Source organism: Pezoporus occidentalis, unplaced genomic scaffold (assembly GCF_034315485.1).
Source record: "Pezoporus occidentalis ecotype Australia unplaced genomic scaffold, CSIRO_AGI_Poc_V1 ctg93, whole genome shotgun sequence".
In the NCBI taxonomy this organism is placed as follows: domain Eukaryota; kingdom Metazoa; phylum Chordata; class Aves; order Psittaciformes; family Psittacidae; genus Pezoporus; species Pezoporus occidentalis.
Genome location: NW_026916294.1, coordinates 8,023,454 through 8,038,664, shown reverse-complemented (window position 1 = coordinate 8,038,664; position 15,211 = coordinate 8,023,454). Strand labels below are relative to the sequence as shown.

At 42.2% G+C, this 15,211-nt stretch overlaps 1 protein-coding gene and 1 long non-coding RNA gene across 2 annotated transcripts in view; one reads left to right on the top strand and one right to left on the bottom strand.

Moving 5' to 3' along the window:
* The window catches only part of DZANK1 (double zinc ribbon and ankyrin repeat domains 1), a 498,878-nt gene that overhangs the window by 320,565 nt on the left and 163,102 nt on the right, over positions 1 to 15,211 (bottom strand).
* LOC134157223 (uncharacterized) overlaps positions 1,025 to 15,211 on the top strand; it is a 182,903-nt gene continuing 168,716 nt past the window's right edge. Inside the window, exon 1 of the long non-coding RNA XR_009962233.1 lies at positions 1,025 to 1,364. This is a non-coding gene — a long non-coding RNA (uncharacterized LOC134157223). The remainder of the gene's footprint in view (positions 1,365 to 15,211) is intronic.

The following is a 15,211-nucleotide window of genomic DNA, read 5'->3' as shown; positions in this document are numbered from 1 at the left end:
CTTTTTGGTCTTATCCATGGATGAATAGCTTAAGAAAAGAAGAATATGAAAGAGTATTAGTACTGAAAGATCTTGAGGCGACAAACCAGGTTTGATGGTTTCTTACGTGTATTCCTCCTATTTGAGTGTCTTAATTATCTGAGAGTAGGAGTTGCACGTCTGAGTCAGTTCTATGACCTGGCTCAGACTAGATAGCAAGCTGTGAGAGCATTTTTGTGTGTAACCTAAACTCTTCTACCTGGGTCACTGTCACTGTATTGCTGGTAGTTGCATCTTTCCTGGGGTGGTTTGGCTACAGATTATCATAGAATCACAGGCTGGTTTGGGTTGGAAACGACCCTAAAGCTCATCCAGTTTCCAACCCCCTGCCACTGGCAGGGACACCTTCCACTAGCGCAGGTTGCTCCAAGCCCTGTCCAACCTGGCCTTGAACATTGCCAGGGATGGGGCAGCCACAGCTTCTCTGGGCCTTCTCTTCTCCAGGCTGAGGAAACCCAACTCTCTCAGCCCATCAGTTGCTACCACTGGCAAGATAAACTACTACTGGATAATTTTACAGCAATGATGCAAGTCTCTTCTGACATCAGACACTTTTTTCTTTTTCCTTTCCCGCAGGCAGATGTACCTTTAATACATGAGATTATTCACAGAATCTGTGACATTCCTGGATCCTGCTTGGAGAAGGATAAAGGTGGAACAGCAGCCGTTAGATAAACAGTCTGTTTCACTCTTCAGAGCTCTCCTGCGGCTTTGATGAAAGGTGTGATGGATGGACAAAGGTTGCAGAACAAAATAATCGGCTCTTGGCTATTTGAGCAAGAGCCTCTGACCTGGGAGTCCCAGGAGAGATTTTTGAGTCAACCCTATCAATTCCTGCAAGGCGTTAACAGTAGCAAGGAGTGGTGATCCTTTCATCCTGCAGCATTAACAGAGTTGTCGTCAGAAAATCTGCAAATACTTGAGACAAAACTAACTTCTGGGCTTGGAAAATCTTGGGTGCTCTGGACTTCTGGGTATAGAAGAAAAGTCGGCATAGGTTTGATGGATTGGTGTGTGGCTCTAGCCATTTAAAGATCACCTTGGGAAAAACAGTCAAACAGGTCAGCAGGTCTGGAAGAAGCAAGTGCTAAACCTCTGCAAAGAGAAAACTTTTCCATGAACTTTTATTTTTAAAAAAAATCTTGGAGATAAAACCTGCAGCTGATCTGAAGTAGCAGGAAATGAATGGAAGAGGAGGCTGCTGTAAAGTGGAAGAGATTATGGACCTGCTGCCCAGTGTGTGCTCTCTTCCTGCCAATTCATGTGGGATCTCTTGCCTTCAGTCTTACTCCTCACTGTTCCAGAAGATGCTGTTCCAGAGACAGGTAAACTTGCTTTACTCTACTCCTCATCTGTAGCAGCAGTTCATGAGAATTTAAGCCTGTTGGAGGTTAGTGCTGAGGTCTTACTTTGTTTTTCCTCTCATATTTGGAGTTATTCCTTTACGAAAATTGTAGTTAGACTGCAGCTTCACAGAAGTTTATGGGTGTCCTGATTGATGCTTCCTTGAGATGTGTTGTAGCAAAGCCAAATAATCACAAATGTTACATACTGAACATTCAGGGTATTTCCACTCTGGGAATTAAAAGTCTTTTGAGTTTATAGATGTTAGATGCTGCAGGGTAACCATCTGGTGGAGTCATTGCAAGGCTTGATTAATGGCACAGGGTTTAGGACAGGAATTTGTTACTTGTGTACCTTGTACACTGTGTATTGGAAATGTTTCCCAGGACATAAAGCTGCCCCTTCTGCCAGCTGCAGTTTGTGAAAACTCATAGCTTGCTGGAGCCTCGAGTCTGCTGTCACTGGAGGATGTTCCCCACATTGCAGTTCCCATTTATTGGAGTACTGCAATGGAATTGGAAGCTGCGTTCCCATTGTATTGGAGTACCTACAATGAGGGCTTTGTTAAAACTTGGGTGTATCTCTAGTCTTTACCTGTTTGTTGTGATCCTCAATACAAATTAAATATAGTACCTAAGCAAAATATCTGTGAAGTAACTGGGTAGCACTTAGCTTGGGTAAGAAAACCCTTTGCTGAATACGTGTATGCAGATGCCAAAGGTCTCTTCTAAGACTTGAGGATTAACCAGTAGGTGAGATGGAAATAGTCTTTGTCTTCCCTCCCTTTCAAAAATGGATATTTTGATGAGGACAGATGGACTTTTTATATCACTGACTGTGATGTGCTGAGTCTCGGTGAGATGGGTGCTTTATTTAAAGTACTGTTTTGCCAAAAAGATTAATTTCTCAGAGGCAAAAAGCAAAGCTTCCTGAAAGAGCTGTGATGTTGATCCAATTCCATTACTTTCAAGTTTTTGATGCCTGCTGAAGCGTAATGTGGCCTCAGAAGCAAAAGGAAGGGACTTTTTCACAGATTGTGAAGAAGTGGTGACATTTCTCAGATTTATAATAGTTCCTCAGAAGTTCCAGCGTTAACTTGTTTCTGCTGTTGTACATCTGAACTAAGAAACCCCTTTGTTCCCTGAACCAATTATCTTTTTCGAGTTGATCAGTCGCTACAGCTCATGCATACCACAAGCCCTCAATTCCTAGGAATACGGTCAGCTTTGCTGTGCTCTGACTGTACAAAAAGTTCAGCTCTGCCTTTCCTGGTTTTAATTATTGTCTTTGCCTGAATTAATGGATTTTGCAGTAGCATAGCTGACATTAGTGCAGGTAAGACACTTAAATATAGAGGAGCTGATATTCCAGAAAATATTTGAGGATGCTGAGGAGTCAGGCTGGTGTTTCTCTCTTCTAGTAATAGAATAGAGATACGCTATTTCATTGCAGGTTCAGTAGTAATTATTTATGCTGATGAATAGAGAAATGGAGCCAAATGTCCTGCCCCAGGCTTTTACTTCAACTTGGTTGTTGCTGAGCAAAATAACTGATGTTACGAAGAGGAATGCAGCTGATGTGACAAAATGTGCCTGGGGAATAAGGTTGTGATGTGATCCCGTCTTTGAGGAAACCAGCAGGAATCAGGGTGGGATGTTCTCCAGAGTGTTACCCAGGGCTGCTCTACTGGCTTCTGAAGGCATGAAGCTACTAAAATACATTCTTAAAATAATGATCCTTATTTTCCTCTTTCATGAGAAGAAGACAGAAATGCCTATTGTTTTGATGTCAGAAAACAAAGCTGTTTGGAGTCATGCTGGTGTTTAGCACCCCACAGAGTCTGTTGTAATGAGCAAGTGAGGCTTTTCCATGCTTCTAGGTGTCGTGGGTTCAGCAGTAGCAGTCATTTTTCCCCTTCTTGGTAGCTGGTGTAGTGCAGTGTTTTGACTTTCAGCTCGGGAACAGAGCTGATAACAAGGATGTTTTGGTTTGGCCAAGGACTCTGTGAGCCTCATGCTCTGCCAGGGAGGAGGGGAAGCCAGGAGGAAGCAGAGACAGGACACCTGACCCAAACTGACCAAAGAGGTATTCCATACCACAGCACGTCATGCCCAGGATGTAACTGGGAGTTAGCCAGAAGGGCTGGGAGACTGCAGGGTTGGAGGAGGTTCCGGTGCTTGGTCGGGCTGAGGGGGGGCAAGTTATCGCGGCTGGTGCTGAGGTGTTGTATTCTCTTCCCTTGTTATTTCCTTTATCATTATTATCACTGGTGGTAGCAGTAGTGATTTGTGTTATACCTTAGTTACTAAACTGTTCTTAACCCGTGGGAGTTGCATTCTTTTTGATTCTCCTCTCCGTCCCTCCGAGAGCAGGGGGAGGGCAAGAAAGGGGGGGAAGTGAGTGAACGAGTTACCTGACTGGGTTTAAACCACGACACTAGGGAAACTTAATGAGTGGAAGAGTAATGTGTAGGAGGAAGAGTGTTGCTCCTTACCAAGGCAAGTCAGGTGCTGCTGCTTTGGCATTGGAAAGGGATCATAGAATGGTTTGGGTTGGAAGAGGCCTTAAAGTTCATCCAGTTTCAGCCCCTTGAAACAGGCAGGGACACCTTCCACTAGACCAGGTTGCTTCAAGCTCTGTCCAGCCTGGCCTTGAACACTGCCAGGGATGGAGCATCTGATGCAGTTACATGGATGTTTCATGGGGCCACAGGGTGATGCGCAGAGGTGCTGTGCTGTAGAAGTGGAGCAGCAGTGTGCAGCTGCCTTAAGAACTCTGCAGAGCTGGCTGGCTTTGCTGGGGATTTCTATGGCTGTGCTAATGCTGGTGTGTGAACGCTGACGCGCTGCTCTGGGTGCAGTAGATGGCTGCTGATGCTGTGGTCGCTCAGGCTGGAAGACTTCTAGTCTGGTTCCTCTGGCAAAGTGAAGTGTTACTGATGCCAGTAGTCCTAGTAAGAGGAACAAAGTACTGTTATGGGTCAGTTACTGTCTAAAACCTCGGAAACAAGGAAAGATAAATAGCTGTTCCAGGGTCAGAATCCTGCATTGGCTAAGCTGTGCATCAGTGGAGCTTTACTCAGAAAATGGCTAGAGGGTAAAGGCAGGGGTAATGACTTGTGGGTGTCAGAAAGTATTTTTTTTAAGTGGTTATGAAGTGTTTGTGTGCGTATTCCTCACTCCCTTGGAGTAACTGCATCAGACTCCAAAACAAAGCAGGTGAAAGATGAGGACACAGTAAGAATAGGATAAAGAATAAAGGAAATTTCCCAGTACCTTTGTATTGCATCTTCCAGTCTGTCCTTTGGGAATGCAATACTCAAGTGGCCTCAAGAGCATCTAGTGGCATGGAGGAGAAAATTCCTGAAAAGGCAGGAGAGTTTGAGAACAACTACTGAGGAAAGAGCTGATAGCTATGTGAAAGAAAGGGTTCTTTCTAGAAAGTAAAGTAGGAATGAGTAGTGGTATTTCAGGAATGTTAGCTGCCAATAAAGCGGATACCAGTGCCAGTAACCCTCCAAACAACCAAGCAACAAACTCCAAGAAATACTCTGTATGCAGCTTGTAATGATGTAGTGCCAACAGTCGTCCTGTAAGTAAACACTATGGTAAAGGAGGGATTACTTGAAGAGGGAACATTTTCATGCTTTGCATGTAAGCCAACTGCTTAAGTGCTGGGGTTTTAGATGAATATTCCTTGAACAAGCTATTCCCAGTTATCTCCTGCAAGGTTTCTGAAAGAGAAATAGTCTGTTAGATGACGTGGGAGGCTTGTGCCATGCTTGTAACTATTCCGGCTTGGTCATGAAATGAAGCAGAATCTCTGGCAGCCCATGCCTTCAAGTGTCACTGGACTGCCTAGTGTCTTGGCTCTTCTTTGAAACATCTCACATTGCCTCTGGGATGCTCATCTGGGTGCTGACAGATGATAGCAACTCCTGTGATGGTTGTTTTGGTTCCTTTGATCTCCCCTAACAAAGTGCAGTTTGCTCAAAACAACTGGAGGAAGCAGAAGCCATTAATTCTCCTCGAAATTCTTTTTGTGCAAACCTCTGTGCTGGCTTTGGTGACCGCTTGTGGAAATAAGCCTGGGATTGATTGCTTTAAAGTTTGACATACCTCCAGAACTGTTTTAAAACTTGCTTTATTTCTAATGAAAATGAAATCTGAACCCAGGTGAGGTTTTTGGTAATTTCAGCCTTTTATGTTGAGGACTAGCTGCTATTGTACTGTTTTATGTTACCATGCTAAAATCACTCCACACGGTCTCATTGACTTCAGTGGGAATTTTCCTTGAACAAGGAATTAAATAGTCTTCAGAATTAGTTCCCCCATGAGACAGGATATTAGATACTGGCTCCAGTTATGCTGCACGCTGTCAGTTTTCCACCTCTTAAAATTCTTGATGCAGATGCAGTAAAATTTCTTCAGGCTCAATAAGAAAAGTCGTGTGTAGTTTGAATGCTTGGCAGAAGTCAAGAGGCTTGGTTGGAGTTTGGGAAGGCTGCTCTGAGGCTCTCTCAAGGGAGTTTTCTGTACTAAACCCAGCCTATGTCACCGCTGCCGATTCTGCATTACTTTGGTGTTAGTGTTTAAAGAAGAATAACTTTCTTTGATAAATGATGCATAAATAATAAAGGCAAGAGTATAACAAAAAGTCACCACAGCTCAGCATGGGTCTTTCACGTTGAAGACCCTAAATACTGTATTCATGTGTGTGTGTGATGAGAAAATGTAAGTAGCATATGGGAAATTGAGGATGGAATTGTTCTAGCTGAATGCCTTATGCATAGTAAACCCTTGTGAACTCACATTGTTCTTCTAGCCAACTAGGAATGCATCTTTGGGGTATGTTTGGTTTCCAGTATGCACCAGTACTCTGTGGGTGTGTGTGTTCTTAAGCTGTATGGTAAAATATATGTGGATGTTGTGCTCAAGAAATAAATCACGTCCTCTGAAAGCATATTTTAACCACATCATCTTTGAAATGTTCTAAGTAATTTGCCTGGATGGAATGGATCTCTTCTCCCCCTCATTCTTCGTGTGTTTCTCTCCTCATTGGCCGTTACGGCTGTTTTTTCTTTGCCTAAAACTGATTTAGATCCCATCCTTGGTTTAGCAAGAAGCACAAGAACTTAACACAGAAGTGAGGCTGATGTTTCACCTGTGGGCTTTGGTTTAGCTTGGAAATTCTCTAGAAGACAGTAAATAATACAACAGTACTTTATTTAAAATAAGCATGCCAGATCATGACTTCTTTATGGAGTTCTTCCTTGGTCAAGCTGCTATATGAGTTTGCTTAAGGGATGCCAAGTACAAAGATGCAAACCTGTGTTTTGGTAGATGATGTAATACAGTTGTGACTGAAAAACCTTCCTAATTGTAATAGGGGCACTGAAGATGGTGCATTACAAAAATGCCTTTATTTTTATAGAGCATGTGTTGAACTAGGTGTTGTGTGCAGACAAATGGGGAAAGTCTTATGCTATGGTGATACTAAAAATGTATTTTTAGGATAGACTGAGGTTTTTTCCTCTTCCTTTGTAGTCTGAACTGGGTTATCAGCTCAAGCTCTCCTGTGTGGATCTAGGGAAGAGATGTTGCCCCTGTGAAAGCTGAGGTTTCTAATGAAGCCAGCTGATCTCAGCAGCTGGCACCTAATGGAAAATACTAAATATTGTGGAAGCTTTCAGTTAGTAATTCTGCAGGGCAGTTCTGGCCATTTGGGATGTTGCTTGTCCAGGACCTTACTGTTCATGTACCAAGTTTCTCACGACGGAGAAAAGACTGAAGACGAAGATGAAATGTCAGCATCTGTAATGTCTAGTATCTAGCTTGCTCTTTCCAAATATTGTAGAGTGATGGTCATTTTTAATGAATTTATTGCTTAAGGTCAGCAGAAGTCCTCAATGCAATTAATTGATTCTGGAGTGAAATACTGAATTCAGCATGACTTGAGGATGTGTGTGTATGTGTAAAAATGGATTGCTGATATTTATTGCTGGTATTTATCAAAGAAGGTTGTCTTTTGACACACTTAAAGTTATTTTTACTATTGTTGTATAAACCTGCTTCAAGGAGGATATTTATGTGACAGATTCATGATGAGTGTGCTCCAGGTAGGTCCGCTTTCTGATTGAACGTATGCTGGGAATGACTTTTCCCTTTGCTTACTCGATCATGTAGGCTTGTTGCCTGACAGAGAAAGCAAGAAGCATAGTCCTAACCTCAGAGCGTGGCAGAACTTATTTATTTTTCTGTAATAAAACACCTGTGTGCAGAAGCTGTGAATCCTTGACCTAAGAACGAATGAAGCAACCTTTTGGAAAAGGTCATGGGACCTGCTGAATTGGAACGGCGTGCTGCTCTGATGCAAATCATGGAATTGCAGAATGGTCTTTCGTACAGAACTGGTTGCTGTTACCATTCAGATTTCTTGAGGCAAAAACCCCTTGTTACAACTTTCTAGTGTGAGAAGCACGTGACTTCACAGCGAGAGGTAGGTGTCTCCTAAAAGGCCTTGGGTCTGTCTTTGAAAATATCCTTGAGAGAAGAGAAAGATATATCTAGTAAAGGAAAAAGATGAAAAAAGGGAAGATGAATGTGTGCGGTGCTGGTGGGGACAGCTGCTCTTTCTCTGTATGCGTGTACAGAAATAGGGGTAGAAAGTGAGTCTGGACTGTGGCAAATTATGATTAAATGAAGTGCCCTCGTTGTTGTTCCCAATGCAAGAAAATTTCATTACTCTATTGATTTATAGTGATTAATGTTTTCTTTCTCCCTCTCTCTTTTCTTGTTTTGAGGCTGCATTGTCAGGAAAGTGAGCATTCACAGCTGCTTATTGATTCTAACTAGGGCTGAAAGATGATTGAGTGCTGTGGCTTTTTGTGCCCTGTTCTTTCTCCTGTGCTCTGGTGGAAAAACAATTAAAAGTATTCCCATTCCCAATAACAACACTTCTGGATGTTCTTTTAGTGACTGAATGTAATGCTAGGGATGGAAAATGGAAATGGCAATGACCACCTGACAGCCCCGTGTAAGATTAATGCTCATCACTTTAGGAGATAAGGGCTATAAACAGTACAATCTGGTCCTTTAGAACAAGACTGAAGTATAGTATTAATTTAATCTGTGAAACCACAGACATAAAGAATTATTAACAGAGAAAGGATTTAAGGGTTTGGCTGTATTGTAGTTGGTTTGTAGTAACCCAACAGCTAGAAATGTCTGATTAGCTGATCAATGAGAGGCTGTTCCCATGTGTTATATTCTCCTGTCCCTGTGATAATGACATGGGGTTCTTTAGCTTGTGTAATACTAACATATTTGAATCCATAAATAGGACTGAGCTTTGCTAATTATAAATTGGGATTATGCAGCAGTGCTATCAGATTTTATGTATTGCTTCAGCATTTTAGTGAATCAGAACTTTGTTTCATGCTGGTATTTTTCTCCTTTCACTGGTGAAAAAATGTGGGCAAGTGGAAACAGAGCTGGTAGGCTGATGAGGGGAATAAAGGGCGTGCTGGAGGAAATAGTGGAATTTGAATCATTGTCAAAATAGTGGATTTTAAATCATCTGAACTGCTCTTGTAGCTCAGTTTCACTGGCCTGTGTGCCTCCTGGTTACAACTGCCACTACTGGTTTTCTCTAACATATTTTGGAGAAGGGGACCCCCCCACACCATGTTTGTGAAGTGAGGGCATTGATCCAGCCTTCTGGCATATTAGCTTGTGGTTTATTTTGCTTTTTGATTGGTCACAGTGATACTATGTTACTGCTGCAATAGGTTTCTCTTCAGGGTAATATATTTTTATGCAGCAACTCTCAAGCTCCCCCAAACAGTGTCAGAACGGGAAATCTTCCTTCCTTGCTGGTTAGCGTGGCTCCTCTGCCTTCTGTGCTTTTATTTCCTTGTTTTGCAGTTATTTTACCCAAGGGACCCTAAACACCTCCAGCTCTCACATAGGTTTGTACTGAAGGTCTGTGACAGTGATTCTCTATGGCTGACCACAGGGACAAAGCTGTAAAATCTATTTGTGCTAATTTTCCATGTGAAGAGATACATCTGGGAATCACAGCACCAAATCATACTGAATTCTAACTAATCTTTCTTCTTCTCCTTCACCCCCTATCCCCAAGTGCAAGAGTGTGTATCCTGAGCATTATTGCTGGCTATGGACGGACTCTGCTATTCTCTTGTTTGCTGTGTGTGTGTGTGTGTGTGTGTGCGCTGTTCCCAGGGATGGTGACCACTGCTTCCCTAGGCAGCCTGTTCCAGTGCTTAGTAACCCTTTCAGTGCAGAAGTTTTTCCAAACCTCCCCTGGTACAGCTTGATTTCAGTCCATTTCCCACTGTATTCCTGCTGCCATGTCATAGTATTGTACCATATATCGCAGAATAGTTTGGGTTGGAAAGGACCTTAAAGCTCATGTAGTCCCAAACCCCTGCCACAGACAGGGACCCCTTCCACCAGACCAGGTCTTGGTATCCCATGTGCCTGTTTGGCATGTAACATCACTCGTTTTCAGGGTGTGATTTGCTACAAGTCATGCATCCTTTCCTAAAAGAATAAATGCTGGCAGAGTTGGTGATTCCCATGATAGCGTCATACCTGGTGCCCATCCTTGTGGCTTCCTGCCCAGCACTTAGAAGCCACCTCTGTGGTTGCTGCTTCTACCTTCTGTTGTGGTTTTGCCTTTCCACAAGGTAACAAAGGCGGTAGATCTACAAGTCCCATTTCTGCTTTTGTAAGATAGAAGCTGATTTTAATTTGCCAGTAGCTCATTTCTTTTTGTAATAAACTGTTTAACTGTCCTGAGGTTTATGCAAGCTTTTTTCTTAAGGGGTTAGATGAAGTTTATGAAGCCCAGCTGGTACAAAGAAATGTCACCACTCATTTCTAGTAGCTTCCTTTGGCTGCTTTCTAGGGTGTTCTGTGCCTTTTGTGGTGGTATTAATTGTACTAGCAACTCAGTCTGGTTAATGGTGGCAGACGTAAAGGGGGTTTTACATTCTTTGGTCTTCCAGATGTAATTCGGATGCTTCCTGCAGCAGTCCTGCACTTGATTTACTCTTCCTTCCCTTGTTCATCTGCTTACAGATGGTGTGATTTGGGTGAAGAAGCCTTGTTGGGGTCTCAGAGCAGGCTGTGTGTGTGACCCACCTACCAGAATCAATCTCGGGAGAACTGTGTGATATCTGAGGCTGTATTTTGCATAGTGTCTGTGGGTTGGAACCTTATCAGTAGTGCCTTTAGGAGAAGAAAAGAGGTTTAAAAGCTGTTGGATAATTAGGATGGAAATTCTGGATTATATTCTCACTGCAGTGTTTAATTCAGATGCTGAACATACTAATTCCAGCTCGGGGCAGTATGATTTAATCTTCAACAGATTTTGAGAAACACAAATACAGGAATTCTTACTTTCCTTTGCCTCCCATCTTGTATTTTTTGTTAATGGTTTTAGTATAATAAAGTTACATTATCAGATACTTCTTGCTTTCAAGGCAAAACAAATTTTTATTTTTAATTAAAAATGTATAGAAATAAGGATTTCTTGCATCTGAGCTTTTTTTGTCTTAACAGCCATGGTTAAGCTGCTAAACCACTGCACAGTAATTGGGTTTATTGCAGTGTGCCATGGTGTAGACCTATTTAAATTCCTAACATATGGATCTAATTTTGTATCTTGATGGCAGGGAAAGAGAATATGTGAGAAGGTGTTACACTTCTCACTGCTTTGTTGTGGGAAGGAGATGAAATAGAAATCAAACCACCAAAGTGCAAGGGTAATGTGTATTGGGTGAATTCCCTTTAGCCTCAACTGCTTTATACCGGGCTTTTTGCAGTGTAACTGAAAGTGATATGTAGTAATTAAAATATGATGATTTTTCCCTTCCAAGCAAGTGTATGCATCCTATCAAAGAGCAATTGCATGATCTTTGGTAAATTAATTTCCTGCATTCAGACATGTCGTCTTCTCCCTGATTCATACGTTGCTATAGCAACAACTGACTTCACAGGGCCTGACTCTGCCTCCTCATAGAGGTGACTTTGGGAGCAGGAGCTGATCTTTATACCATGATTGTTCTTCAACTTAAACCAGTTTATTTTTCCTAAGCTGAATACATTTCCTTTCTTCTCTGTTTACATTTTTGTAACATTTTTATTGGTGTGGTTCATTGAGAGAGTTGCAGACTAAGAAAACCCGCACAAACGTGTTTTCTGAAAAGGTGATTTAAAAGGACAATGAGGCTTTTTAAAAATCTTGTGAAATTTTAAGACTTCTGCCTAAATTTTAACTTCTGTCAGTCTCCAGAGAAGACATCAAATGGCAAAAACCTGGATGCCATTTACAAGGATGCAGGTAAAAATACAATCGTAGACTGATTTGATTGGAAGGGTCCTTAAAGCTCATCCAGTTCCAACCCCTGCCATGGGCAGGGACACCTTCCACTAGACCAGGTTGCTCCAAGTGCCTGTGTCCAACCTGGCCTTGAACACTGCCAGGGATGGGGCAGCCACAGCTTCTCTGGGCACCCTGTGCCAGGGCCTCAGCACCCTCACAGGGAAGAATTTCTTCCTAATGTCTCATCTCAATCTCCCCTCTGTCAGGTTAAAGCCATTCCCCCTTGTCCTGTCCCTACAGGCCCTTGTCAAAAGCCCCTCTCCAGATTTCTTTAGGCCCCTTTAGGTTTAGAGATCTAGATTTAAGATAATGTCCACATTCACTTCCCTCCAAAGCAAATAGGTCACAGTTCCAGAGCAAAGATCATAAAAACAAAAATAGAGGTGGTTGACAGAGGTGGTTAAAATTTATTGTAGTTCATTGTTGGATTAAAAACATGTTAGAAGTCAGCTAGCGTTATACTAAAAGCAGAGATTATATCACATATATGAATGTATGTGTTCTTTCCATGCTTTGTATTTGCTGTTGCTTTACAGAATAAGGATTGGACTCTTGCTGTGTTGACTAAAGAAGGTATCCAGTGTGTGCCCTAGTGTAAGGTCTGTCCCTTAAATGTGAACAAAATGTGATCTCAAGAATACCCCTTTTGAAAGTCAGGAGTAAAATCCTTGTCCCATAAAATCTACTATTTTCCTCTGGAATGTATACAATGAAGTGATTTTTCCTGGTCTTTACCAGTCTACAGGAAGCTTTCACTGAAATGTGATGTGAAATAAGATAACCTCCTATCATGTACTCTGGAAAATCCTAAGGTAAAACGTATGTTGCAGAGTTTGATATTGATTGATTCTGTGATTTTTGGTTTTCTTCTTAAAATGTATTTAAACATCAAGCAATACGGGAGCCAGGTGGAAACGTACCTTACTCTTGCAGAGCTATATTCTATCTCCACTGTGGCTGTAGGGAAAATACACATCAGCAATGAAAGAAAGAAAGCAATAGTAAAAAAAATATGTCATATAAGCTTTGGGAGCAGAGTACTTACGGATCGTTTTTGTGTTGTCTCATACTTGGGAGTATTTTAGCTATAGTGCACAGTCCACAATGCTTTTTAGTGTCATTGGTGTATAATATTAGTATTAAAAATAGATCTGTAATGGCATATTATAGTGGGGAGAGCTCCCTTTGCACTTTCAGGAGCTGGGGCCCCTTGCCTGAGAGTGTGTTTGTGGGAGAAGCTTAGTCCTTATGACCTTCTAATGCCTGTTTTCAAACAGTGGGACACCATGGACGTGGCATATGTTCTCTTCGCTGGGAGGTTCCCTGGTGGGATCAGTTAGTACAGAACTGTATTGATGGGAACCTTATGCTTTGTGATGTGGAAGATTGCTTTGGTGTTCCTTGATACTGTAAAGTCCCATTAAAATCATAGTTGTGTATCAGAAATAACCAGTGTCATTACTGATGCTTACAGATGACAAGTGAGAGGGACTACAGCCATGATCTGGTTGTGTCAAGAGCAAGTAGAAAAGCTCAAACTTGTAATCATGTGCAGGTATACCTGGGTGGCACATACGCTGTCTGCCTTCATGCATAGTTTCCAGTGACGTTAATTTGAACTGAAGCACGTTGCATTTCCTCTAGAGGCTTTTGAAGTCCATGGGGACTGTGCATATTCACATTGTCTCCCCAAAAGGTTGCATAGACTTAAACTATTCCCATTTAGTTATAGATGTCTCTTCAGGTGTATGGGTGCTGCTCTGACAGATCAGGTACCATCTCCTGTTCTTGATTGACTTCTTAATTCCTCACTTTGCTTGAAAAAACACTTTTCCCTGGCTCGTGAATGGCTTTGAAGTGTTATGGGTCACTCTCCATTCACCTTTACCTTCTCAACCCATAAATTGGCTGGAATACAAATGGATTTAATAAATGCAGTTGATTGCTGCCTCTTGACTGAGATGACCAGGCAATGGTAGTCAGTCAGTTTGGGGTGACAAAATGCAGGATGCTGTAACAACTGGCAGCGCTAACAGCTCTGCATTTGCTGCAGAAGTGCTTGTGATTGTTCCTAAAACCAGACTAGATGCTCACATGTCAGAGTTCACAGCAGATTGTGTTATCTAGCAGGTATTTCAAGCTCCCTTCATAGAAGAAAGGCTAAAGCTGCAATTGAAATGTATTTATGAGGCAATGACCTTGCATTGAGATTTTCAGTATGTATTTAAGAGTTCCTTTTACAGCTTTTCACCAGTTACTAACAGCAATAAGTTAATTGAGTTCTAGAGTAGATTTTTTTACATTAACTTATCATTACACACTTGTAATGTATGCTCTAATTAGGTAGTGTTTCTAGTGGGAATATTTAACTAAATTAAAACAGGGACAAATACATTCAGCATGCTTAGTAGCACCTACTAGAAGCTTATTGTGCATCCAGAACCTGCTCAGTAAGCAAAAGTAAGGAAATTTGGCTGAAATATAGGGTGCAGCTTGCATAAGGGCCTGTTGAGATACTGGCATGAGGTAATACATTTTTGAATGTGTCTGTCATTCCCCTCCTTGTTTCTGTATTTCGCAGTTAAAACTCCCATTAGTTTTCTGGTCACAAAAAGCTGTCATACTGATGTTCTCTTCTAACATATGAAGGAAACAAGGATATGAGTACTGGAATTCCCATTGTCCTGGGTTCAGCAGTAGAAGTCATTTTTCTCCTTCCTAGTAGCTGGTGCAGTGCTGTGTTTTTTACTTTCAGCCTGGGAACAGCGCTGATAACACCAATGTTTCTAGTTGCTGCTCAGTAATGTTTACTCTGACCAAGGACTTTCTGAGCCTCGTGCTCTGCCAGGGAGGAGGGGAAGCCGGGAGGAAGCAGAGACAGGACACCTGACCCAAACTGACCAAAGAGGTATTCCATACCACAGCACGTCATGCCCAATGTATAAACTGGGGGCAGTTACCTGGAAAGGTGAGATCACTGTTCGGTTGGACTGGGTATCGGTCAGTGGGTTGTGAGTGGTTGTATTCTCTTCCCTTGTTATTTCCCTTATCATTATTATTATAGGTGGTATCAGCAGTGGTTTGTGTTATACCTTAGTTACTGGACTGCTCTTATCTCAACCTGTGGGAGTTACATTCTTTCGATTCTCCTCCTCATCCCTCTGGGAGCGGGGTGGGGGGGGAAGAGGGGGGAGTGAGCAAGTGAGCTGCGTGGCTGACTGGACTTAAACCACGACACCCATGAAATAAAAGCTTGGAGTTTGGGTTGGGGTCTTTTCACTTGGTGTCATGGCTTTCCAAAAAAGCATAGGAGGAAGCTTTTTTTGTTACTTATTTCGTCTGTGCCAGAATAAGCATAGAATCCCAGACTGGTTTGGGTTGGAAGGGGCCTTAAAGCTCATCCAGTTCCAGCCACCTA